The 25,739-nt window shown below is 46.7% G+C and overlaps 1 protein-coding gene across 2 annotated transcripts in view; it reads left to right on the top strand.

Annotated features, from left to right (window-relative positions):
• The window catches only part of Kirrel3 (kirre like nephrin family adhesion molecule 3), a 124,304-nt gene that overhangs the window by 35,875 nt on the left and 62,690 nt on the right, over window positions 1-25,739 (top strand). The window lies entirely within an intron of this gene.

Raw genomic sequence — 25,739 nt, 5'->3', positions numbered from 1 at the left:
TCCACCACAGGGGACAAGTAAAGGCTCCTGCCTTAAAATGTCAGAAGGCCAATGTCAACTAACTCTGCTGTGTTTGACCACACCTTAGGAGCTAATGAAGGCTCCTGGGTGCTCTGTACATGTGAACAAGACCAGGCCACAGGGCAGGCAGTGCACAATCTCAGTCCCTTCCTTCTGAGTTGTCCTCTGCCAGGGTGCCAACAAAGCCCTACCTGCCCACCTCGTCTGTGAAATTAGTCTTAATCTTGATTCCCCCATAAATTCGGTGTTCATAGGGCCAGTTCTTTCCCCACACCACACAGTTCCCCAAGAATCTTGGTTCTCAGGTTATTCCTAGAAAAATTTATTTAAGGCCCTTATTCCAAATCATACCTCTCCCCCTTGATCTTTCTTCACATGGCTCTGGGACAGCTCTCCTAAAGAGGTCTCCACTCCTTCGTTCTGGCAGACTTGCATGAAGACAGGGATGGGCTCACTTGTTAACCCCTTAAACCACTTCTGATTGAGAGTCCAGTCCCCAGGAGTCTCCCTCCTCTGGCCAGATGTTCTGAGAATCAGTGTTGCAGGGAAACAGGTTTTGCTCCTAAGTAATAACAGCTCACATTTGCAGAGCAGTGCACAGTAGCTTGCAAAGCCCTTGACACACATCACCTCTTCCATTCCTGAGCCACTCGTAAGGTCAGGGATTGTTACCCCAGCTAAGAAACTGAGGCTCAGAGAAGCAGAGGGCCTGGCCCAGGTTCTGCTGGCCAGGGCTCCTTGCACCACCTCCCTGGCTCCTTGTGGTTGAGTCTTTGCCAAGCACATGGGGGATGGAGCACCGACAGGCAGAAGAGGGAAGCCCCAGTCTGCCCCAGTCTGCCCCAGCCACCTCTTGGCAGCTGCCACAGAGCAGTGACCGCAGGGTCAGCAGCTGGGGTGCAGCCTCAACGTCTGGAAGATAAGGTGCACGGCTGCTCAGAGATGAAATATTTAAGAGCGTGTCAGGTTATCTTCAAATCTACACAGCCAAACACACTGGAGCAGATGATTCCAAGCAGACAGGCCCCGGGGGATCACTTACAACCGGGAGCTGGGCTTATTGGGATGGGGAGAGGGAGTTGAGGCCAACCTCCCAACTTCCTCCAATCTCCTTCTGGCGGGTGAGGAAAGGATGTGAAACAAACTGTTCTGCAGGGTAAATAGGCTGGATAGTGGACCAGAAGGAGGGGATTGAGAGGGGCAGCCAGGGAGGCTAAAGAGCATCCCCAGACTTAGTGCCTAATGGTCATTCTGATTTGAAGGCTGCTAAATACCAAAATGGATTGGCTAAGTGATGTTATAGGATCTCTATCTTCATAGATGATCCAGGCTCCATCCTGCAAAGAACCTGCAAAGAACCTCTCTTGTCTTGGGGGGCAGGGTGGGAGGGGGTGGGTGCCACAAAGAGCAGAACCTAAGTAAGCATTGTTCACTCCTCCAATTTCATGCAAGACCTAAATTAGATGGAGACATACCCAGTCCTTGAGGCATACGAGCCTCACCAACCAACCCTGGGCATTCATGCTTCCTATCCTCTACCATCTCAGTAAACCACAAAGACCAACATTCTAAATCTAAATTATTCCTGTGTTTTACAGATAAGGAAATGGAGAGACTCAGAGAGGCACAGGCACTCACAGGAGGTCACAGAGCTTAATTAACATCGAAAATCAACTCCATGCTTTTCCAACTTCTAAACAATGCTCTTAGCCCAGTCTCCTCATTTCAAATGCCAGCAGACTTCATCTGTCTGGCTGGTTAGGAGCCAGACTTCTCAGAGCAGGGCCTTGGGATCCAATCTAGATACCTGATTTTGTCATGAATCACATCTAAAAGGCATTTGCTCCCCACTTTCCAGTGACCTGACCTGACAATGTTTTCTGGGCACAGAGCTGGGCTTGGGTGGGGGAGGTGTCTATTCAAGTCTGGAAATCAGCCAAAGGGAGAGTAGTCATAAAGGGCCCCAGCAGGGTCCCCTCAGTACAATTTCTGAGAGTCACAAAGGGAACCCGGACAGGCATCTTGTCCATCAGCCTTTCATGCAGTCTCTGTAAAAACCATTCATCTAATGCAAATTAAGCCCTGGGTAAGAAAAAGCTACCTTGAGCTCTGCCTGGAGTCCTTCCTTATTCCTTAGAGTCTCCCCCATGCCCCCACCCCTCAGCTGTTCCTAATAGGTCCCCCCTTCCCTGCCCTAGCTGGTCCTAGAGGTCCCCCAGCCACCAGCTCTGCCTGGCTGTTTCTCCAGGTGGAGGGCTTCACCTGCTGCCCTGAAGGGAGGCCCCACAAGCAGAAGCTGACTCTGTTTGCTGGCAAGGGAGCCCTGATCTGGGAAGGGTGGGTGGACACTCGGCTGTTCCACGGAAGGGAGAAAGGTGTTGGTGCCCCCTGGCCCAGCCGCCTTCCTTCCACCCAAGACCCCATCTGCTTTGCTGTGACATCTTAGCCTGGGAAAATGTCCCAGCCCGTCCCCCGAGGGGGGCTACCTTCCCTGTGTTCCAGGAATGAGAGAGCTTCCTAATTTAGTCTGTATTTGCCTGAGATAGATTTTTAATTAAATAAAGTAAGAGCCTGATTAGAACCTGCAGAAGACGTGAGAGCAGAATCAGATGGTATTCCTGCAAAATTGCAAAGCAAACACTTTGGCTGGAACAGAGAGAGGCCCCCGGGGGTCTTCCATCAAAGCACCAAGTGAGGAGGGCAAATACGAGAGATTATATGGCCAACAGATGTGCATTGTTAAAATATGCATCTGCCCGCAGCAGCGTGCTGGAAGAAGCCAGAGGGCCAGTTCGAAGAGCCTCCGGGCTCCAGGGAAGGGATGGGGCCTGGGCCCGGCAGGCAAGCCTAGAGTCACAGACACATTAATTAGCATTGTGTTTCCAGCTCTCAGATGCAATCAGGCAAGGAGCAACTTTGAGCTGAACATTTGCTACCCCGAGAGGCAGAGGGAGGGAACTAGAAAATGAGGGGAAAACATGGGGGAAGGAATTGAGTTCGCTAAACTGAGAAAAGTTTAGACTGGGGAGCCACAGTCCAGGTCAGTGGTCAGGCTCCATTCCCTCTGTGATACACCCAGCTGCCAGGGACCAAGTCTTTACTCAGTCCATATAAAAACAGTCTTTGTTCTGCATGCAGAACAACTCAGGAATCTTGGTATCATAAAGAGACTCGGATTTAGAGGCAATGATCTTGATCCTACTCTTGGCCAGCTATGTGATTCTGGTGCTATTATTCAACCTCTCTGGTCTCTTTCTTCACCTGTAAAATAAGAGATGATGATTAAAAAAAAAAAAATGTTTAAGAACTGTCCAGCTCCCAAAAAGGCTATACTTCCAGAGTCAGGAGTCCAACATGCTACACCAACTATTTTAGGAAAATGGGCCATCCCCCACTGGAACCAAGATTCCTACGGTGCCTGAGGCCTAGAAAGTAACTGATTAGGATGGTCTAGACAGCATCGCACCTTAAGGCTAGAAGATGGATCTCTCCGAGTCCCATCCAGCCCTGGGATTCTGGGCGTGGCTAGGTATCTTAACTGCCAGGCTTCCCTCGGTATCCGACTTCCGCGTTTACCCAACCTCCTGTGCAGAGACTCAGCTTAGGTGAGTGTCACAGGGGCCCTTGCACATGTGCAGAGCTGTGGTATCGGAAGAGGAGCCCCAGGCTGGGAAGTAGAATACTGTTTGCAGCTGACTGTGTGACCTTGTACAATGTCCTTGGGGCCAGAGCTGAGCCTGGCGTGTTCTTTATAACCAGCACTTACTACAGAGTAGGTATTCAATAATATTTGTTTGGTTTAATTTTTAAGTGCATATGAATGAATGACTGAATGAAATTTCTGGTTCTTCATCTATAAATGAGGAAAATAAAAATATCACCCTCACAGAGTCATTATGAACTTCAAATACACATGCTCTATAAACAATAAAATGTCCTCTACTCTAAAGCTGTACCCACACTCACACACATCCACACTTTTCCCAAGTGCAGGAAGCCCAGGGCTCTTGTTACAGGTCAGAACTATAAGGATGGCTTTGCACTTGCTCTTTCCAACTGCCTGAAGATGGGAAGTAAAAATTGGGGGATCCAGGGTAAGGAGAAAATGGGTACTAGGAATTTGATCCACAAATATTTACTGAGCACCTATTATGCACCCAGCCCTGATCTAGGACTCATTAGTAAATGAAAATCAAGACCACCCTTGCCCTGGTAGAGCTTGCATTCTAGGACGGAGTGAGACAATCAATAAAATAATAAACAGATTAAACAAGGAAATCACTATAGAGAAGAAAAGAGTGCAGCAGGGTGAGGGGATTGGAAGTGAGGGTGTCGGATGTCTGATAAATTATTTTTTAAAGGGCATTTTTCCCAATCTTTTTCCTGACTTCCCTCTTCTTCTTGGACTGTTCCAATATTAACTCTGCTGTCTTGTGACTCCTGGTAAGAATAAAGCTTTCAAATCAACATGAATTTTTAAAGTTGGAAACCAAGTCGATTCAAATGAAGAGGGTGTCTTTTACAAGAATGCCAAGCCCAGGAGGCAGAGGGGCCGAGATGAGGTCCGGTATGTTCTGTGTCCTTGACTTGCTCTCCTGGGCCCTCAGCATGGGCAGCATCTCCCAGTTCCCGATGCCCAAATCCTCTGGGCAGATGGGGTCCAGAGAGGAGCTGAGAATAACGCAGGCACTTCCAGCCAGGGAATGCAGAGTTGAAACAGAGCCTGAGAACGTGGGCTTCTAATCGGTCTTTCCAGAAACTGTTTCCGAGAAACCCACCCACAGGCATCTCTACATAAAAAGGCAAGTCAGTAGGGAATAGTGGGAGCAGTTTTTTGGGGTGAGAAAGTGTCTCTGAAGAACAAAGCCTGCCATGGCACATGGGGCCCTCCCAGCCTGCCATCTGCCCTCTCTCCAGCCCCAGCTCTACCACCCACTCACTCAGATCACAACCAGCTTGTAGCTCCCTTCACTGACCACGCCTCCAGTTAGATGCTCTTCCCACCTTTTTTGGCTAACTTGCATCTACCTGTCAGGGATTCACTTTAGACATCTCCTCCAGGAAGCCCTCCCTGAAGTCCACACAGCCTGACTGTCCTCCCCTTGATCACAGCACTCAACCCGTTCTCTTGAGAATAACTGTGCTCATGTCTGTTTCTCCTGCTGGGTCTGTTGGGGGCATCTGGCACTCTTCATGCCCAGCACAGCCTGTGAACACAAATTTGTTAATCAGCAAATTTCTGTCATTTAATTGAAGCAAAAAGGGCTTAGGGGGAAATCATGAGTAATTTACACTGAATCTCACCATAAAGAACAGTGCCTGGCAGATAGTAAGCCCAAAGACTTGTGAGTGTTAGGTTGGGTTGGGTTGGGGTGGGGTGGGTTGTCTTGTGTTTAGGGAGATCTTTCTGCCACTGTGACAAAATAGCTGAGATAAACCAACTTATAATGGGTTTTCAGCCCATTGTCCTTTGGCCCTATTTCCTTTGGGCCTGTGGCAAAGCAAACCATCATGGCAGGAGCACATGGTGGAGCAAAGTTGCTCAACTATTGTAGCCAGAAAACAGAAAGAGAGGGGAAGAGGAAGGCCCTGGGGTCCCAATACCTCCTTCAAGTGCATCTCTCCTTTGATCCAGCTTCTACTCAGTAGCCCCACCTCATAAGAGTTTCACTCCCTCCCAACAGCCCCACAGGCTGGTGACCAAGCCTTTAACACATGGGTCTCTGGGGAACATTTCTGATCCAAACTACAGCAGAGAGGCAATACAGCTTGATGGTTTGGAGCCCAGCTCCAGGAGCCAGATTGCCTGTGCTTGGAACCTAGCTCTGTCGTTTTACCAGTGGTGCCAACTTGGTCAAGTTACTTAACTCCTCTGTGCCTATTTCCTTGTGTGTAAAATGGGAGATAAGATCCTAACTGCTTTCATAGAGTCACTGAAAAGATTTAATGAAACAACATAATGCAAAGCACGTCTCAGAATAGTGCCTGATGTCCAGCAAGACAAATCAGCCCATGGCTGTTATTGTTTTATTAACTATTCTTATTATTGTGCAATGTCAAGAGACACCATGGAGGGAGCCCTCCTTCCAGGGCATCAGACTCCATGTCCTACAGCAGCTTTCCCAAGCAGCCAGCAAGGCAGAAAGACCTGGTTCCTGCAGGCCCCTCCCAGGCGCATGCCTGGGAAGACAAGCAGAATTGATTTCCTTATCTTCTTATTAGGCGTGTTTTGCCTGGGCCCCGGCCTGGTCTTAGGTGCTCTATCTCATTTGTGCTGTGTGCTGTTTCCTGCCACATTCATTACCCTGCAATCACCCCCAAACAGGGGCAGCAAACAAGGCACAGATGGGAGAAAAGTGCAAGAAAACATCCTTATCTCCTGAAGGTCCATATGGAAGCCAGTCTGAGCTATTGTGCACCCCATTCCCACACACCCCACCCTACCACCAGCTCCTTCCCTCTCCCTCCTGGCTTCTCTGCCCTTCTTGTTGGCCCTGGCCAACCCCGGAGTCCCCTCCCCTCTTCTCCCTCCCTTTAGCCACTGCACACCTCATTTCCCTCTGAGTTTAACTCTTAATTACCTGCCCTGGCCAGTAACAAGGGGAACATAGCATAGAACCGAGGAGCTGCCTCAACGGGACTAATAAAGTCTCCCTTCTAAATTAGAATTCCCTTGTGGGAGGGCTGATGATCTCTGAGGTCAACACAGAGGATTCCAGGCCATGTGCCACCCTGAGTGACTGCCCACAGCAGCTGGTGGTGAGGGTCAGGGACAATTGAGGGCCTCCCTGGGGCTCTCTGTAGATGTTGGGTTGTGGCCAGCTGACCTCCAGAGCTTGGTCTCCCTCCAACTGCACTATAAGATCACCCCCGTGACCATGGCCCTACCCCACTGGTTTGCCTGTGGCCCCAGAAAGGAAGGGCCTCTGCCTTCTTCTCCCTACCTTTCTCACCATTCTTCATCTCATTCATTCCTCTCTGGAATGTGAGTCCCCTCCCTAGCTGGGGACATCCATCAGGCTGAGAAATGAGGCGGGGAGCACAGATGCTAAACTACTCCCAAGGCTCCACAGCCATCAGGGATGAAAGTGAACCTGGGACTTCCTTTTCCTGCCTACATGTGGTGGCAGTCACAGGCAGGTTACTGCACAAGAAGGGGAGACCAGATGCCAGGGATACACGTCCCCTACTTCTAGCCCACCCAGCATCGCCAAGGTCGATTGAAACAGACTAGGCCGATTGTCTCATCAGCCTTCCAGAGTGGCCTTGAAGTCCAACACTGCTGTCCCAGGGCCACTCGCCATTTAAAGCTGAAAGCAGCATCCCAAAAGACCACCCGAGAAGCAGCTCCTCCGGATCCTTTGGCTTTCAACACCAGGACAAGGCAGGGGGGTTCTTAGGAGTCTGCTCAGGGTCTGCAGCACACAGGTGCTCAGCTTCCTGCTCCCTTCCCAAGTGGTCCTAGTTCTGCCCATCTCTGAGTGTCCCCCATCCCCATCACCAGATGACTTAGGCTCTCCAGGGCAGTGCCATGCAGTCCTGAAGTGTGACTCCACCATACCCAAGCATTAGCAATTCTCCAGATCCAAGCTGGACAGAGGGCCCTCATCCGGGAGCTGGGAGGTTTGCTTTGCTGTCCTGGTCCTGCCACTGTCCAGCTGTGAGCCATAGGATAATGATGCTTAACCTCTCAATCCCTCTTTCTCCCTGGGAAAATCGGAACCTGGAAAGATGAAGTGGAAATCCACTCCGCAGTTTGACAATGATTCTCCCACAATTGCTCGTGGTTTGGGGGTCCAGCATGAGGTGCATTGTTCCCTGAGCCCCTCTTCTTTTGCTCCTGAGAGCAAGGATAATATGTCCTTCAGCTGCTTTAACCAAGCATGACCCTGGGAGATGCTGAGCAGGCTCAGCTACTCAAAAAAGAAGAGCGTGAGCTCAGACCACGGAGATTTGCAAAAAGCAGGACCTTGATCCTCTGGTGTCTGTCTTTGGCATAAAAGCAGAAGCTCCAGTGTTGCCTGCGAAATTCAACCCCCTTTTCTGCAACCTTTAGAGAGCAGCTCCTTGAGGAAGCCCTCTCTACCCTTCGTGGGCCTGGCTCCAATACCCCTGAAAGCCTCAAAAAGCACAGACAAGGGCCTACCTCTGTCCTGGTACCCTACTGGGGTTCTCAGGAAATCCATCTGGCCACTGTCCATTTACAAAGTTTGATTATGCATCATTCACACAGACACTTTAGCTTCAGGGAAAATGTGTACACACACACACACACACACACACACACACACACATACACACACACACACACACACACACACACACACACACACTGCAAGCATGGCTAAATCATCAGTATCCTCGTGGCAGAAAGACACAAGAATGCTCAGTCAAGGGAATCAGTCGCTGTTGGGAAATGGGCAAGTTCTTGGTGACTTGACAAAAGTATCGACTCTCACTCTGTCAAGCCCAGAAAAGAATGGGGTAGTTGGAGCATGGTATATCATCGGCATGAGCCCCGCTTCTCTATCGATTTCCCCTAACGACAAATGAAATGCAAGAGAAAAGAGTCACCACAGATGAGAGGGAGGACAGGTCCACCAGGCCACCCAGGACTGAACCCTCAGGACTGTCTGAAGCCAGCCCCAGGGTAGACCCAGGGAGGTTGGAGCTGGACAGGGAGCCCTCAGGATTAAAAATAGCTCCCTATTTCCCCACTCTGACCTCAGCCCGAGCCTGGGACGAAGCTTTCATGGCAAATTATGGATTTAAAACTGGCAATGAATCTCCATTACAGCATGAAATGAGAAAGGAAAATGCCACTAAATGGAAGCCTTCCCCCAGCAGCCAGTGGGGTAAGGGAGGGCGCAGTTTTCAGAGAGTTTGGAGACAAAGTCACACAATCCACATTACGCTGGAAGAAGCCAAGATCAAGGAGAGAAGGGACCAAGGAGAGTGGGCAGGGCTCCGGTCTAAGGGACACTCCTCTGCCCCAGATAGAGCAGAACTCTACAGAGGCAGAGGATGTGGTAGCCACTAGTCAGGAGCTAGGACCTGGCTGTGGTGAGTTTTCTGCAGACGCGCTGCATTTCAGAACTGAGAGTGTGACTCCTGTGCTGTGATGGCACCTGCCATAGGTCTCCCTGGAGGAAGTGGGAACCATGACCCACTGCCTTTCCAATCATCCCAGGGGCCAGTGGAGCTCCTGAAACTGTCTTCCTTGTCATTCCATACCAGGGTGACATCCCTGCAGGCTCCAGAGATAAGGGACACAATTAAGAATTCTCTATTAAGTTCTAACACATACACACTTATATGTGTGCCACTCACATACACTTTCCCAACACTGCACATCTTCAGTGAGCCCAGTTGGCCCTCATGTGTCCCTACATCCCAGCTCTCTGCCATTTACCCTCCCTATGGGTACTGGCCCTGGGAGGGAGGGGGTTGTCACAATTTGGCTCAGACCTTGGGAATAGACAAAGAGGAGCAAGAGCAGAGAGAGCTAAGGGGTCAGCACACCCTGGCGGCACCAGACCCAATCCTTGGCCCAGTTTACCTGAGCTCAATCGGCACCATAGACAGCGCAACATCCCTGAAATCTGCCGGAGAACTTGGCACCTGGAAAAGATATGAGATGTGTACTGTGTACACAGTAAAAGAAGTGGGGAGGCTCAGCTTGCTAGAGAGAAGACTTGGGAGAATATGGTCCTTCTCAAATATTTAAAGAAGAAAAATAGATTTATTCTGTGGAGCTCCAGAGGGCAGAACCAGGGCTAGGGAGGAAATTCTTTTAATCTTGACAATTAAAACTAACAGTCAGAGCGTGGTAAAGTAATAAGCTCTCTGTCTCTGAGAGTATTCAAGCAGAAGCTGAGTTTTCCCATATGCCTGACGTTAGAGGGAGGAAATCAATTTATTCCCAGAGGTGAGATGATGGCAGCAACAATCCCAGTTCTGGAGCTGAGCAGGAGTCGGTGGGCTGGCCCAAAAAAGGGGATGATGCAGAGAGAAAAGCAGAACCATTCCAGATGTCCTTGCCACACATTTGTCATGGATTCTGCAGAGAGAGTTCCAGCTTCAAGTGGGTTATTAACCCAGATCAAACGTTTTCATCAAGAGCACTGAAACTTGGTAGAACTGGCATAAAGGAAAAGTAACAGGTAGTTAAGTCACTGAATATCATTCAGCCCTGCTGTACTGCAAACCTCCAAGTAAGATCTGGGTATGCCATGGGATTGTCACAGATATGAGCCTGAGCATAATGGCTGGGAGAAAAGAGGTGGAGACCCCCATATGTCCTTTCTTACGACATGCACACCAGCTACAATAATGTCTCAGAGTCTGGAGAAGGAAAGGAAAGCTCAAGGTCAATAGCAGTTAAACAGAGCCTCCTTCCTGGAGGAATTCCATGTGAAGCCAAGCTTGGAGAGCATCAGAGACGTGGTTTAGAATGAAGAAGGGGTGAGAGAATTCCCAGCCTGGGAATTTACCTCTAGGAAAGAGCAAGAATCAATCCAGTAGGAACAGGGCGACTGAGTCAGAGTTCCCACAGGAGCAAAAGATATGTGCCAGGACAGAGTGAGAAATGATGGCAAGATGGCAGAGCAACGGGCAGGTCTTCTTCAGAAGACTGCCTTCATTCACAGGAAGATCTGACCTAATAATGACAGGGATGGGACACAGCTTCAGAACCCTGGTTCAGGGGTGCTGGTCCTGCAGCTCCCTGGGTGTGTGCCACTGAGCATGTCCTCTATCCACAGAAAGGGCAGCACATCAGGTGGTCCCAAATGGAGAGAAAGAGAAAGGGAAACAGCAGTGAACTCCCACTGTACACCAACCACCACCCTGGGGAATCCATGCATGTGCCTTCACTCACCTCCTTGCCAACTCTGCCCGGCAGGTCCCAAGCCCATTTTTTGGATGAAGAAACTGACACACACTTAGACTCATTAGCTTGCCCAAGGTTTTCACACAACAAAGGTAAAGATTCTGAACTTGGGTTTTTCTGTCCTAAATTCTTTCTTTTCCACGTTCTGCTCTATCTCTCAGCTGCCTGTTTCCCCCCTTAAGGTAATGAACAATGATCGAGAGCTCTTTCCAGTAATGGGATCTCCAGGAGCCCGGTGCTTAGGGCCCACGGAGTCAGGGAGTTGCCTGAATAGTGAACCCAAGCCTTTCAAACACCCTTTCTTGCAGTCCCTGTTCCCCAGGTGTGCCTTAGGATCCAGGACCCTGAGACCCACAGCACCCACTTTCCTGGGGACTCTGCCACTTCTTGCCCCATCACTCTGGACCCACATTCCTCTGTGTGGAGGGGGTTCTTCTGAAAGGGAGGTTCACAGGCCCCCAGAAACCCCTAGTTGCCTCCATCTCACAAAAATAATTAGCTGAGCCCCGCAACCTGAGAAGGCTGGCTTCCAAGAAAGTGTCACATTTTCACAAGTTGATCAAGGTGTTTGTAAATGTTTATCTAAGGGAAGAACTTTTCCTGTGTAAATATGTCAGGAACAGTGTGAACAGCTGGGAAATCACCCAGGTGGCACCTTCAGGATGGAGGCAAGAAAGGGAAGAGAAGGCTGATGGGCACACAGTGGTCCCCTACAAGGACTGGCCCTGCTCTACCCGCAAACACACACTCCTCCCACCTCTGATCACTCCTCCCCACGTGGAGTCACTAGGGTGCTCAAGAGAACCCATTTCACAGATAGGGCGCTGGGGTGAACAAGGAAAGGAAATACTGTCAGCTTTCCTTATCTGAGAGTTCCGCAGCTTTGAAAACAAATGGCAAAATCGCTTCTGTACTGAACATAATCAGACCCTCGTTTTTTTCTTGTCATGATTTCCCTAAACAACTATCAACATAGCATTTACACTGTATTGGGTATTACAAGGAATCTAGAGATAATTTAAAGTATGCAGAAGGATGTGGATCCTTTATATGCAAATGCCATGCCATTTTATATAAGGGACTTTAGCACCGTGGGTTTGGGTATCTCCAGGGGTCCTTAAGACAATGCCTCATAGATACCAGGGATGACTGCAGGCTTGAGGCTTCACGATGCATGGATAAGGGATAATAAGTCCTCTGACTCTTCCACATGAAGCTGAACCCTGAGCCAATGTCACTGGGAATTCCCTATCTCACCCCCAGGACCAGCCCCAAATATCAACTTGACCTGGGCAATACTTCTAATTAAAGACCACCAGAAGCCTCCAGAACCTAACTTTGATTAGAGCTTTATTAGAGAATTTGACAGATGGGAAGGGATATGCTCCCATTAATGGCTCTCCATTCACTCTGTGTTCAATATGTATTCATGTACCTCCCACACACCCAGTCCTGGCACTGGGAATGCCCATCAGTGATCCAAACAAACAAACCAACAAACAAAAAACTCCCGCTTGAATGAAACTGGTACTCTAGCAGAGGGAGCCGGACAATAATCATAACAAGAAAATTATATAGTTTATTAGAAGGAGATAAATGTGATTCAAAAACTCACAGCACAGTATGAGCATTAGGGTTTCCTAGGGGAAGGGCAGGCCTCATAGAGAATGTGGCCTTTTTTTTTTTCTTCCCTTTATTTTTTAACAGCTTTCCTGGGGTAAAAATGCAACATTCAATTAACCCATTTTAAGCATACAACACAATGATTTGTCGTAAAAGAAGAGAGTTGTGCAATCATTACAATCCAGTATTAGAACATTTCCATAAATCTAAACAGCCCCTTATCAATTCCCCTCTCACTCCAGGCATCTGCCCGTTGGTTTACTCTCTATGGATTTGCCTTTTCTGGATCTATCATATAAATAGTTCTCAGTTTTTTTGTTGTTGCTTTTGGGGTTTTTTGTTTTGTTTTATTTTTTTGGTTTGTCTTATGTGCTACTGGAGATCAAACCTAGGGCTTTGCACATGCTACGCAAGCACTTAAACACTGAGCTACAACTCCAGCCCTATCATATAATAGAATCAGAGCATATGTGGCTTTTTGTATCTGATTCCTTTCACTTAACATAATGTTTTTTGAGATTCATCTATAGTGAGGCACATATCAGGGGTTTCTTTTCATCGCTGAATCCTATTCCATTGTATGGATATATCACTTTCTGTTTCTTCACTCACCAGTTGGTAAACATCTGGATGGTCTCCAGTTTGGTGCTATTGTGAGTACTGTTGCTATGAACATTCACAAACAAGTCTATGTGTGGAGACCATCTCATTTTTCATGGTTATGTTTCTAGGAGTGGGATAGCTAGGTCACGTGGAAAGTTTATGCTTAGCTACTTATGACTGCCAAACTTGTTTTCCAAAGTGGTTGTATCATTTTAATTCATTTCCACCAGCAATAAATAAGCATTTCAGTTTCTTTACATCCCTGCCAACACTTGCTGTTTATCTTTCTATTATGTTCATTCTAGTATTTTTGAAATAGCAATCTATCATGACTTTAATTTGCATTCCTCTAATGACTAATGGTGTTGAGCACATTTAATGTGATAAACAAGGTGATATCTATCTGTGTGTCTATTAATACCTTTTGCCCATTTTTAAAATTGGATCTCTTGTCTTGTTATTGTGTTGTAAGAGTTCTTTATGTATTCTGCATACAAATCCTTCATCAGATACATGATGCACAAATATCTTCTCTTGGTTTGTGGTTTGTGTTTTTGTTTTCTTAATGATGATTTTTGAAACACAAAAGCTTTTAATTTTAATCAAGTCCAATTTACTAGCTTTTTTCTTGTATGAATTATTCTTGCGATGCTGGATCTACCAAACTAAAAGTCACAAAAATTTACTCCTATATTTTCTTCTAGAAAATGTATAGTTTTAGCTCTTCATGGAGTCTATAATTCATTTTAAGTTAATTTCTGTGTAATTTGTGAAGTAAGGGCTTAAATTCATCATTTCTACAGATAAATATCTAGTTGTCACAGCACTATTTTTCATAAATAAAATATTTTACCCAACTTAATTGTTTTCACATCTTTGTCAAAATTCAACTGACCAAAACCGTAAGGGTTCTCAATAGTGATATATTGATCTATATGTCTATTCTTTTTTGGCAGGGGAGGTACCAGGGATTAATCTCAGGGGCATTATAGCACTGAGCCACATCCCCAGCCCTATTTTGAATTTTATTTAGAGACAGGGTCTCACTGAGTTGCTTAGTACCTCGCCATTGCTGAGGTTGGCTTTGAATTCAATATCCTCCTGCCTCAGCCTCCAGAGCTGCTGGGATCACAGGTGTGCACCACTGCACCCAACTTATATGTCTGTTCTTAAACCAGAACCACGCTGTCATAATTCGTATAGCTTTATGGTTAGTTTTGAAATCAGGAAAGGTAAGGCCTCCAACTTTTTTTTTTCCAAAATAGTTTCATCTATTTTGGGTTCCTTGCATTTCCACTTAAATTTTAGGATAAGCTTAATCTCTGCAAAAATTCTACTAGAATGTTAGTAGGAATTGTATGGAAGCTATAAACCAATTTAGTGAAAATTGCCATCTTAATAATATTGAATCTTCCCATCCATAATCATGGAATGCCTTTCCATTTGTTTAGATCTTTAATTTTTCTCAGCTGTGGTTTGTACATCTTATACTTCTTTTGTCAGGTCTGGTTATAATTATTTTGTTCTTTCTTCAATTTCTACTTGAAGTGAAAAATACAATACACCTATTTCCAGGTGAATGGAATTGTTTTCTTAATTGCATTTTCAGATTGTTCTTGCTACCATATAGAAGTACAATTGATTTTTATACAGGTGCTTCTCAAACTTACTATGGGGTTATGTCCTGATAAACCCCTTTGTAAATTGAAAATGCATTGAATACACCTAATCTACTCTCATCCTTGCTGAACACTGCAGACTGTCAGTTGTTTACCCTTGAGATCCAGTGGTTGATGGGGAACTATGACTCAATGCTGCTGACTAGACAACATCATGAGAAAGTGTGGTACCATGTATTGCCAGGTGAAAACAAAAAACTAAAAATTCAAAGAAAATTCAAAGAATGCATATTGCTTTTATTATATCATGAAATGAAAAAAAGTAGTTGGAACTATTTTACATCAGGGACTGTCTGTATATAGACCTTGAATTCATAACCTTGCTGAACTAATTTTTTAGGCTGTGTGTGTGTGTGTGTGTGTGTATGCATGTATGTATATGGGTGTGATTTCCTTAAGATTTTCTGCATACAGGATCATGTTGTCAGTAAACAAAGATTGTTTTTTACTTCTTTTTCAATCTGATGCCTTTTTGTCCTTACTATACTGGACAGAACTTTCAGTATTGCAATGCTGAACAGAAAAGGTGAGGACAGACTTATGACCTTTGTTCCCAGGCTTAGGGGGAAGAATCTAGTCTTTCATCCCAAGTGTAATGTCAGTGGAAAGTTTTCCATAGGTGCCCTCTATAGAGTTGAGGAAGTTTCCAATTGTTCCTATTTTGTTGAGATTCCTTTTAAATTTTTTTTTTAGTTGACACATAATTTATATTTATGGGGTATTATGTAGCATTTCAATACATGTATACATTATGCAGAAATCAAATCAGGATAATTAGCATATCCATTATCTCAAACATTCAACATTTCTTTATGGTGAGACCACTCGAAGTCCCCTCTTCTAACTATTTTGAAATATACATTACATTATTGTTAACTATGATGAGCTTACTGTGTAATAAAATATCACAACACATTCTTCTTAATTGTAACTTTGTACTCATTGACTACTCTGTTGAGAGTTTTTATCATGAATAGTGTCAGATATTGTGACATGGTTTTTCTGTTTCCCTAAAGATAATCATGTGGGTTTTATTCTTTATTCCTCTAATACAGTGTATTGTATTAATTGATTTTCAGATATCAAACCAACCTTGAATTCCCCGGATTTAAAAAAAACTATTTGATCATAGGTATAATCTTTTTTATATGTTGCTGGAGTCAGTTTTTCATTTACATTCATGATGACTAATGGACTGTAATCCTCTTTTCCTGTGATGAGGTATAAGGGTAACACTAGTATTATAGAATTAATTGCAAAGTGTTCCTTATTCCTCCATTTTCTGAAAGATTTTATGAAAGATCATATTATTTGATAGAATTCATCAGTGAAGTCATCTGGAACTGGTTGTCTTTATGGGAAGATTTATTTTTATTAATTTAATGTTCTACTTGACACAGGTCGATTCGGATTTTGATAAGGTGACTTTTGAACAAAGACTTATATAGGTGAGGGAGTTAGCTGTGGATCTTGAAGCAAAATTTCTACTTGAAGTGAAAAAGCAGTCATTGAAGGTTTCTAAGGAGAGGGATGACAGGATCTGACTTGTATTTTAAAAGAATCACCCTGGCTGCTGTTGAGAACATTCCATAAGAGGGAAAGGAAGAAGACAATAAAGAGGATCTTGCAGAATACATATGAGGGAGGAGAGGACTCATCAGCATAGCAGCAGTGGAGGTAGAAGACGTCTGATATGAGAGAGAGGGATCCAGGATGGTGCCACGTTGTTTTTATGTGGGATCTTTTACTTCTACAAATTAGATGCGAAATTTTGAATGTATGTATGCATTTCTAGGAAAAGGTTCTATATTCTCAAAGGAGTTGGTCAGCTCTAAAACGTTTAAGAATGACTAATATAGACCAATGTCTAGGTCAGCACAGGTTGCTATAACAAATACCAGAGACTGAGTGACTTAAGTAACAAACATTTATTTCACACAGTTCTGAAGGCTGGAAGTCTGAAATCAGGGTGCCAGCATGGCCATGTTCTAGTGAGGGCCTACTTCCAGGTTATGTCCTCACATGTCCTTTCCTGGTGCATGCACACAGAGAAGAATCTCCTGTCTCTTCCTCTGTTAATAAGGTACTAATGCCATCAGGAGGTCCCACACTCATGACTTAATCTAACCCTGATTACCTACCAAAGGCTCCACTCCAAATATCATCACATTGAGGGTGGGCTTGCAACATATTAATGGAGAAGACACAAACATTCAGTCCACAGCAACTCACCTCTTCAATTTTGAGAAACTAAGGCTCAGAAGGATCGAGTGACTTTCACATGACCAGCTAGCTAGCTGTGAATCTAGGGCTACCTGAGTGCTTTTCTACTGCACCAGAGCTAGCCTAGTGGGATGCATAATCAGAGCCCCTCCACTCAGACCAATGAAACCATTCACCCACTCCTAGGAGCACCCAGGGAAGAGAGAAGTTGGACAGAGGTGGCTCCTCTGCCCCTTCCAGCTTCCAGTGCCCACCTTCCTCACAGGCCAGAATGCCCTCCTCCAGGCTTACAATGCCTGGACAGCTGCCCTACCTCCTTTCCTGTCACCTCTGGTCCATTTAGGATCCACAGGCCCTGAACTATATCTGCAGCCCCATCCTGGGAAGATCTAAGGGAAAGTCTTTCTGCCGACTCAGCTCCCTTCACACACTGAACCTCAGAAAAGCAGCAGCTTATCTGCCCAGAGAATGAGAGCCCTTGTTTTTTATCAGTGCAGCAATCTTATCTAAACAGGTTAGGTGGAAAGAGTGAGGGAGAAAAATAATTAAAGGGGAGGTAGGTGAAACGTTGACATTATTATTACTTAAGTGCTGCAGAGCTTTCGGTTCCTGTTTTTACACCAGTGACACCCAATGAAGGGGAAATCAGTGTGGCTGATTATCTGAGCCACACACTACCTCACGCCACCTGCCTACCACCTATAAATCTTATTGAACAGGTTTCATTGGCAAGACAGAAAAATAATTAAGGCAAAGAGAGGTGAAATGTTGATGTTATTACTGTAATACAATGGCCTGTTTAGTTTCTACACCAATGAAATGCAACCGAGGGAAATCAGTTTTAAAGATTACCTTTCAGAGATGCAAACCAGAGCTCCTAGAATCTGGGCCCAGAGAAGAAAAAAGCCACAAACCACGGAACATTTCCAAGTGTGTGCCAGTCTCAAAGGGACTTGTAAGTCCACAAGTTACTTTTTGACTGTGTTCTATTTTCTCACAAATCCTTTCTTTCCCACTTATTTATTGACTAGAGACACCGCACCAAAAAAAGAAAGAAAGAAAAGGAGAGTGATTCTCCAACCACTGGTCTCAAAAATCCATAGCAGAAAATGGTTCTCTGGAGGGAGGTTTTTAGCACTCACTAGGAGCCAGAACTTAATTGAATCACTTTCCCTCGGAGGTGGGACAGCTTCTTCTGACTATGTCAACAGAGGGATCTGCCCCATCTCATCTTACCAGGGGGAGTGGAGGGTTGGTGGGCAACACACCCAGGACAACCCCTAGGCTCACACCCATGAGGGATCTAGAACTCTGTTCTTCCCTAGAGACGTGCTGGTCCAACGAGGTGAGTCAATGATACTCTGTGCTGAGCAGCAAGGGTTTGCTCAACGAGCCACCTGCCAGCACCCCCACTTTTAGAGTGAGCAGAGACCATTTGAATGGCTAAACCTAGCTTTCCAAAAGTATCTGGCAACTGGCAAGCTGAAGCTAGCTCACAGACAGGTCTGACCAGTTCCCTGGGTGTCTCCAGAGCATTCTACAATTGTTGTCAGCATTTAAGATGCTACAGGGTTTTTGATTAAAATTCAGATTTCTGATCATCGCAGTGGTATACACTTGTACTCCCAGCTACTCAGGAGGCTGAGGGAGGAGGATCACAAGTTTGAGACCAGATTGGGAAACCTAGAAAGATCCTTTCTCAAAAAAGATTTCTAATATTATTAAGGGCTGAGGATGTAGTCCAATAATAGAGTGCTTGCCTAATATGTGCAAGATTCTGGGTTTTTCCTAGGCACCAAAAAAAATTTTTTTTGGTTTTGTTTTTTAAAATTTCTGACTTCTCTTGCAAAGACTGGGCAACATGGCTCATTTGCCTGCTTGGCACCAATTGTGTAGTGGCTGCTCCTTGTGGGAGGATGTGGTCCTCCAGTCCCCAACTTGCCATGTCTCACCTCAGCTACTTCGTGTATACACGTCACCATGTCACCAGCACTTAAGTTGCAGCTGCCAATCTCACCCATCCCAGAGGGAGACCTCCCTTCAGGGGACTCACAGTGGGAGGAGGGTTACAGTAGAAATAGAAGCAGGAGAGGAAAGCCAGCAGAGGCAAGCAGTGCCCCGTTGTGCCAGGGGAGGCAGCTTTAAGGAGGGTGTGGGCCAGATGAGAGGCATGAGTGGAATTTGGACAGATGAATCCACTTGTCACAGATGAGTGGGCAGCACGTTACTTCTCTACTAACCGCTGTCCAAGTTTAAAGAGCCCAAAATTTGGAGTCTGGGTTCGCACTCTAGCTGGCCTCTAAGTATGGTATGAAGATGCTCCCTTCCATCTGTGGCAACAGGTGGTAGTGGAGTCTGCTCCACGTGTGGCCCTGCCTTCCTCTCCCCGGCACCCTTATTCCCCAAATGAGCCTTCTCAGCCCCTAAGACTGATGGAGAAATAGTCTGGATTACTGGTAATCCAACCTGGGGCCAGAGCCGGGCAGGTTTGACTAACCAACCACTTCTCTCAGAGTCCTCAGACCAGAGAGAGAAGAGTGGTTGGGCCCTGCTGTCGGCCAGTAGCACCCTTGTGTTCAAAATACCCTGCCCCGGGGCATGAGGCTGTTCCCAAGGAAATGAAACCCAGAGCAGGCTAAAAAAGGCAGATCTGGAGAGCTGGGAAGGAAGGTCTCTACAGGGGGTAGCAGGTGTCAGAAGAAACAAAGATGACAGTTGGGGTCTGTATGCAGATGCAAATAGGTTTACAAGTGCAAGAAACCAGCAGCCATCATGGGGCGGAGGGTTGTAAATAACTAAAATGATACTTCCTCCCCTGGCTTGGTCAGGGAGTAGCATTTCCCGTTAGTCTGGGGTTCTGGTTAATAGCTGTCAGATCCACATGCTCACATCAGCAATGAAAAATAATTCAGATGCAGTACAAAACATCCTGTTTTTTATTTTCAAGTAAGTTAATATGAGTCACCGTAATAACTTGTGGCCAGATTCATCTGGCATCAAAAAGGTCTAGGCCCTCTGTGCTGCCCACCAGAATGGACTCTCCCAGGGCTCGCAGATGAGCAGCACCATCCAATGCCCAGTACGGCTGCTGTGACCACCTGATCTGAAGGTCCCAGCAAAAGAACTCTGGAGGGTACAAAGTGTGGGTCTGGAAGCAGAAAAGTTCATTAGAACTGGGTTAACAGAAAGTAGGGCAGCCCAGAGTTTGCAGAAGTCCTTGGTAAAGACAGAAAAAAGTAGACAGTCCTGGACCAGGGGGCATCATGTGGGGTTGGAGAGTCACTCACCAGAGGAGTCCTATGTCATACCTCTAGTGCCACTGAATTCAGCAACGATTCCAGCAGTAAATATCCCAGTCTTCCTAAGCAATGTTCAGTTTCTTTAATGATCCAGAAGTTTCCATGCCTCTGGGCCCTGAGCCATGGAATAATTGGCTCCGAAGGTGTCTGTATGGTACGAGAGACCTCAACCTCAGGTCCACGTAAGGAAAGCACTCCTGATGGGAGCAGGCACACCACAATGCCAGAGCAGCTCTGTCCCCGAGGGCCGGACACCTCCGGGTCCCCAAGCCACACACTGCAGGCCCTGAGTCTCCTTTGCTCACGGGCAGGGCAGGGACGTGAGGTCACCTGTTCCTTACAGGCCCCTTTGCTTGCCTCTGTGGCACTCAGCATGCCCCGGAGACCATTAGCACCTCTCTGGGAATATTTAACTGAAAACAATTTCTAGTCAGGATCTGTTATAATTACTAATTAGATCTGATTATAATTATCTCTCATTGCCATCCCTTACCTGACACCCAGGGTAGCGCCAATGCCTTGCAACAATTAGCGGTGAATCTTTCCCGATACACTGGCTGATTAGAAACACAATTGCGGGGTCGAAGGAAGAGCCTGGCTTATTAAAGGGGGCCCGCTGTTTACCGAGGATTGTTGTGAGCAAATTAGATTAAATTAATGAGGGGGAAACTTGGAGTAAGGAAAATGGGCATTTTTTTTTTTCCTTTCTCTTAACCGGATGACATCACTTAGGGAAAGAAGCTGAATTCCCCCTTTGTGTTCCCCAACTCCGGCTTTCAGGCAATATTGACCACTCCGATTCTGCCCCCTTCAGTTCAATCAGCTCAGTCCCAACCAGTGCCATGCAAGGGACTGAATGAGCAGACTCCATAGCTTTTTGACTTTGGGTAAGTCAATTGCACTCTCTGAGCCTCAGCTTCCTCATCTGTAAAATAAAACACTTGTCTACAGAAGCTCTGGGAATATTAGGAAGGGACCGTGTTTGCACAACAAGGGCCCACAAGTTGCTGGGGACCAGAGACCACAGCTTAGGCATCTTGGAATCCCTGGGATCAGGTCTCAGGCTGAACACAGACAAGTGGCTGAAAATTTGAAGGAGGAACTACACTGAACTCCCATCTTGGACCAATAGCAGTCTGACCAGTTAAAGCCACATTTGGATTTGAGATCCTGGTCTAGGAGCCAGTATTTAATCCCTGGCTCCCCAGGGCCCTATCGGGACAAAAAAAGAATCTGCTACCCAAATCCCCTCGGAGTCACTTCACACAGAGGGCAGGAGTGAGGCGCAGGGTAGGCCTGGATTCTGGCACAAGATACTGTGGCTGGTGGGGCCCACCAAGACAGGCTGTGCACCCGAGGGCAGGCAGGGGCTCCCACACTCAGGTGCTGATGGGGGTGGGGCAAATGGGCAGAGGCCAGGCTCCATCCTGCTTTGGAGGACAGCAGCTTCACTGAAATTTTTGTCTGCATGTTTAAGAGAAAACAAAATGCACACTGGCTTAAGCACCCTAGGGGAGATCGCACATGCACTTTGGAGTGCTAAGTAACCATAGGAGTCTAGCTACCCTGAAGTCATCTGTCCATCTCAACCGCACAGAGGTGGGCGAGATTCAGCACACCATCCGCAGCTGTTTGCAATCTTCACAGCCAGGCACTAGGCAGGAGAATACAGAGGGTTGGAGATGGCCCGGCCCCTCCTACATCTGATTGCAAAGAGACTTCCTCAGCCAGAACTTTCTAGCTGAGTTGTCTCAGCTTCTTGACCTGCAGAAACTCTGAGAGCTAAAAAATTGATTCCTGTTGTTTTAAACCACTGAGTTCAGGGGTAATCTGTTATGCAGCAATAGGCAACCAGACAGATATTACAGAAATGGCTAATCAATCCTCAAATGTACCTGTGCTCAGAACATGGAGAGGCACTGTGCAGTTTGGAAGGTACCTTCCTATACATATTCATCTTACTCTTTACCATGACGCTGAACGCTGCTGGGGCAGGTATACTTAATTCTCATTTTATAGATGGAGAAACTGAGGGTCAGAGAAGCTAAGTGAATTGGACAAGAGCCCAGGGCTGGCAAGTGAAAGGGCCAGTACTATACCCTAGGAATTCTGAATCCAGGGTGCAATATCCCCAATTCTCCCTGCCTGCCCTCAACAAGTCAGTCCATCTTTCTAAGCCTCAGTTTTCCCATCTGAAAAATGAAGATAATAATAGCTGCCTGTACAAAAGGGTTGCCACGGAGATCAGGTGTGTGCTGAACGTGAAAGTGCTTTATAAAGTTCTGAAGGGAAGGTAGGGACTGTCACCCTTCCGTGGGATGCTGGAGCTGACTTGTTCGAGTCCATTAGATCAGGTGATACATTCTCTTCCCAACTCAGCATTGGTGACAACATGTTGGTGGCTTGAAAGTGGCCTTGATAGGAGCATTTACAGCATAGAAATTGGCAACACTGAGAGGACTGGGGCTGTAGCTTGGTGGTAGAGCACTTGCCTAGCATGTGTGAGGCCCTGGGTTAGATCCTCAGCACCACATAAAAATAAATAAATAGAATAAATGTATTGTGAAAAAAATCTTTAAAAAATAATAATAGTGATACCAATCACGAAGCCAGAACTCTGATCTCAAAAAATAAATAAATAAATAAATAAAAATTAAAAAAAAAAAAGAAATTGCAACACTACGAGTCAGAATTTTGTTTACTTTGTCTGGAGAACCAGTTTACCAGCACGACACTGCTCGGGCACCTCCCCTGACTCAATCTAAGACCTTAGGCAGGTCTCTGTACCTTTCTGAGTCTCCAGTTTCCTAAGTATAAAGTATGCCTGCCTGTCTCCATTAACACACTGAGGTTATTTGGAGTGCATGAAAGTACCCCGGGCTCTTTAACAGGGCCAGGGTGGAGAACCCCCAAGTGTGACCACCATTCCCCCCAATTAAGGCCCTTTATTATAATCATCCTACATCATTAAATAAGCAAGAGCAGAAACTGGAAGTGACTGACAACAGGAACCCGGCGCAGACCAGAGACAACGGGGATTTGCCAGCTGTGTCCCCAGAGGCCAGCCTGGGCTTGGGCCCTAGCAGAGCAGGCACCATTCAGGCTATAGGGCCACCCAGCTGGGCTCCAGGAGCCCTGGGCTCTAGCCAGGATCTGCCTCTAACTTGAGTGTGGCACTGGGCATCTTACTTTACCACTGTGAGCCTCCAGGGATTGCCAAGAAGATGAAATAGGACCCTGCGCAGCAAAGCTATCGGAAAAGCATAAACTGAAAACAAAAGCTAACTGAATACACAGTGGAATCCGTGGGGTGCAGAGGGGGACTTTTACTAGAGCGTGAGATAAGGCCCATCATTCATGTGCAGATGGGAGAACCAAACCAAGTTAGAGAAACTGGCAGTAACTAAGCTCTTCTTATTAAGCACTACTATAAACCATCACTATTCAAGGCACCAGAAATACAACAGAAAACAGAACAAAGTCCTGTTCTCAAGGAGCGTCTACCAAGAAAAGAGTTAGGCCATAAGCCAACTACAGTGTCATGAGTACCCAGAAAGCAGGACAAGGAGGAGGTGTGGGAAGATACAGAGGAGCCATTTAACATGGTTAGGGAAGGTGTCTTTGAGTAAAAAATAATAGTAATAATAATAATAACCAAAGACCTGATAAAAACAAGGGAGTAGGCCAAGCAAACATTTGGACAAAGAGTATTCCAGATAGGGGCTACAGGAAGTGCAAAAGTCCTGAGACAGGAGTGGGCTTGTCATCTTCAGTGTCAGCAAGGACGCCTGTGTGGCTGACACAGAGTGAATAACAGAAAAAGTAAACAGAAATGAGACCAAAGAGAGCAGGACCAGATCTTGCAGAATCTCATAGCCCCAATAGCAACTTTGGGGTTAACTCTGCATGAGATAGGACACTACAAGCAGCTTTGAACAGAGAAGTAACAACATGAACAGAACTGGCCTGTTATTTTAAGGAGTCCGCACAAGGTAAGGGTGAATGCAGGAAAGCCAGAAGCCCTGGAGGAGTATGGCGTGATTTGAACTGGGGCAGGAGCAGGTGTGGAGAGGCAAAGAAACCTATGTGTGCCCATATGTCTATATTTCTTTTTTCTTTCCCTTTCTTTCTTTTTTGAGGAGGGTCTGGTGATGCTGCCCAGGCTGGCCTCAAACTCCTGGATGTAAGTGATCCTCCTGCCTCAGCCTCCTGAGTAGTGAGGTATACAGGTTTGCGCAGGGCTTGAGATCTGTGTATTTCAAAAGTGGTGCTCATCGCAATCAGAGAACTAGCAAAGTCCAGGACGGCCCCCAAGGGATGTGGCCTGAGCTGCTGGCAGCAGGGAGCTGCCACTTGCTGAGACGCAGGAACAAGAGCCCCAGCATCGAGTCCCACGCTCAGGCTGGCTCCCAGCTCTGTCTTCTGTGAGGAGAGCAGAGAGAAGCTCAGGGAGCATCCCCAAGAACTCAGAGAGGGCATGGGTGATCCAGGTTCCAACTGTGACACCAACGGAGCCCTGTCCCCAGGCAGTCACAGTCTGAGAGGACCAAACAGGGTCACTTCATCCCAAAGGCACTTGCTGCCCCTGGGGTCAAAGTTCTGAGGAGGTGTCCAAGGGCAGGTAGCAATCCAGGCGCCCCGAGAACTCAGGGCCTGCTCACCACCATGCAGGGTCACGTGTGGAAACTTGCCCTGAAAGAACAAGTGGGAGAGTCAGGAGTGTGGGCAGTCGGAGGAAGCTTCTAGAAGAATCAGAACCCAGGTCTCAAGGATGAACCACTCTGGGGTCAACAGGGAGAGCAGAGGGCCCTGGGCAGGGGAGCAGGGAGGAGGGTTCATGGGGAGACCTTAGGTGGGCACAGGACCAGAGAGGCTGGGGTCAGGTGCAGAAGTCCTGGAGGTCGCTGGGCATAGTGGCACACACCTGTAATCTCAGTGGCTCGGGAGGCTGAGACAGGAGAATCAGGAGTTCAAAGCCAGCCTCAGCAAAAGCGAGATGCTAAGCAACTTAGTAAGACCTTGTCTCTAAAAAGGGCTGAGGATGTGGCTCAGTGGTGGAGTACCCATGAGTTCAATCCCCAGTAACCTCCCCACCCCGGCAAAAAAAAAAAAAAGAAATCCTGGTGGTCATACAAAGGGTTCAGACTCCATACTGTGGACAAGAGGAAGTCACTGGAAGTTTCTGGAAAGCATAGAAGAGCAAGTTTTCAGATCCTTCCCTAAGCAGTCCTCTTCCATTTGTTTCCACTTGGTACCCTCTCTAGCTAGTCTCTTCCAACCCTGAGTCTGACCTGGGGTGTGGCAGCAGGGTTTGGGGTCTGTCCAGAAGACAGGGGCTCAGAGGGGCCAGCTAAGTACACAGTGTCCCCTGGAATTGATCAGTGCACAGCCTGGCTGCCT

Source organism: Urocitellus parryii, chromosome 4 (assembly GCF_045843805.1).
Source record: "Urocitellus parryii isolate mUroPar1 chromosome 4, mUroPar1.hap1, whole genome shotgun sequence".
Classification (NCBI taxonomy): Eukaryota; Metazoa; Chordata; class Mammalia; order Rodentia; family Sciuridae; genus Urocitellus; species Urocitellus parryii.
This window is presented reverse-complemented; position numbering and strand designations above follow the sequence as displayed.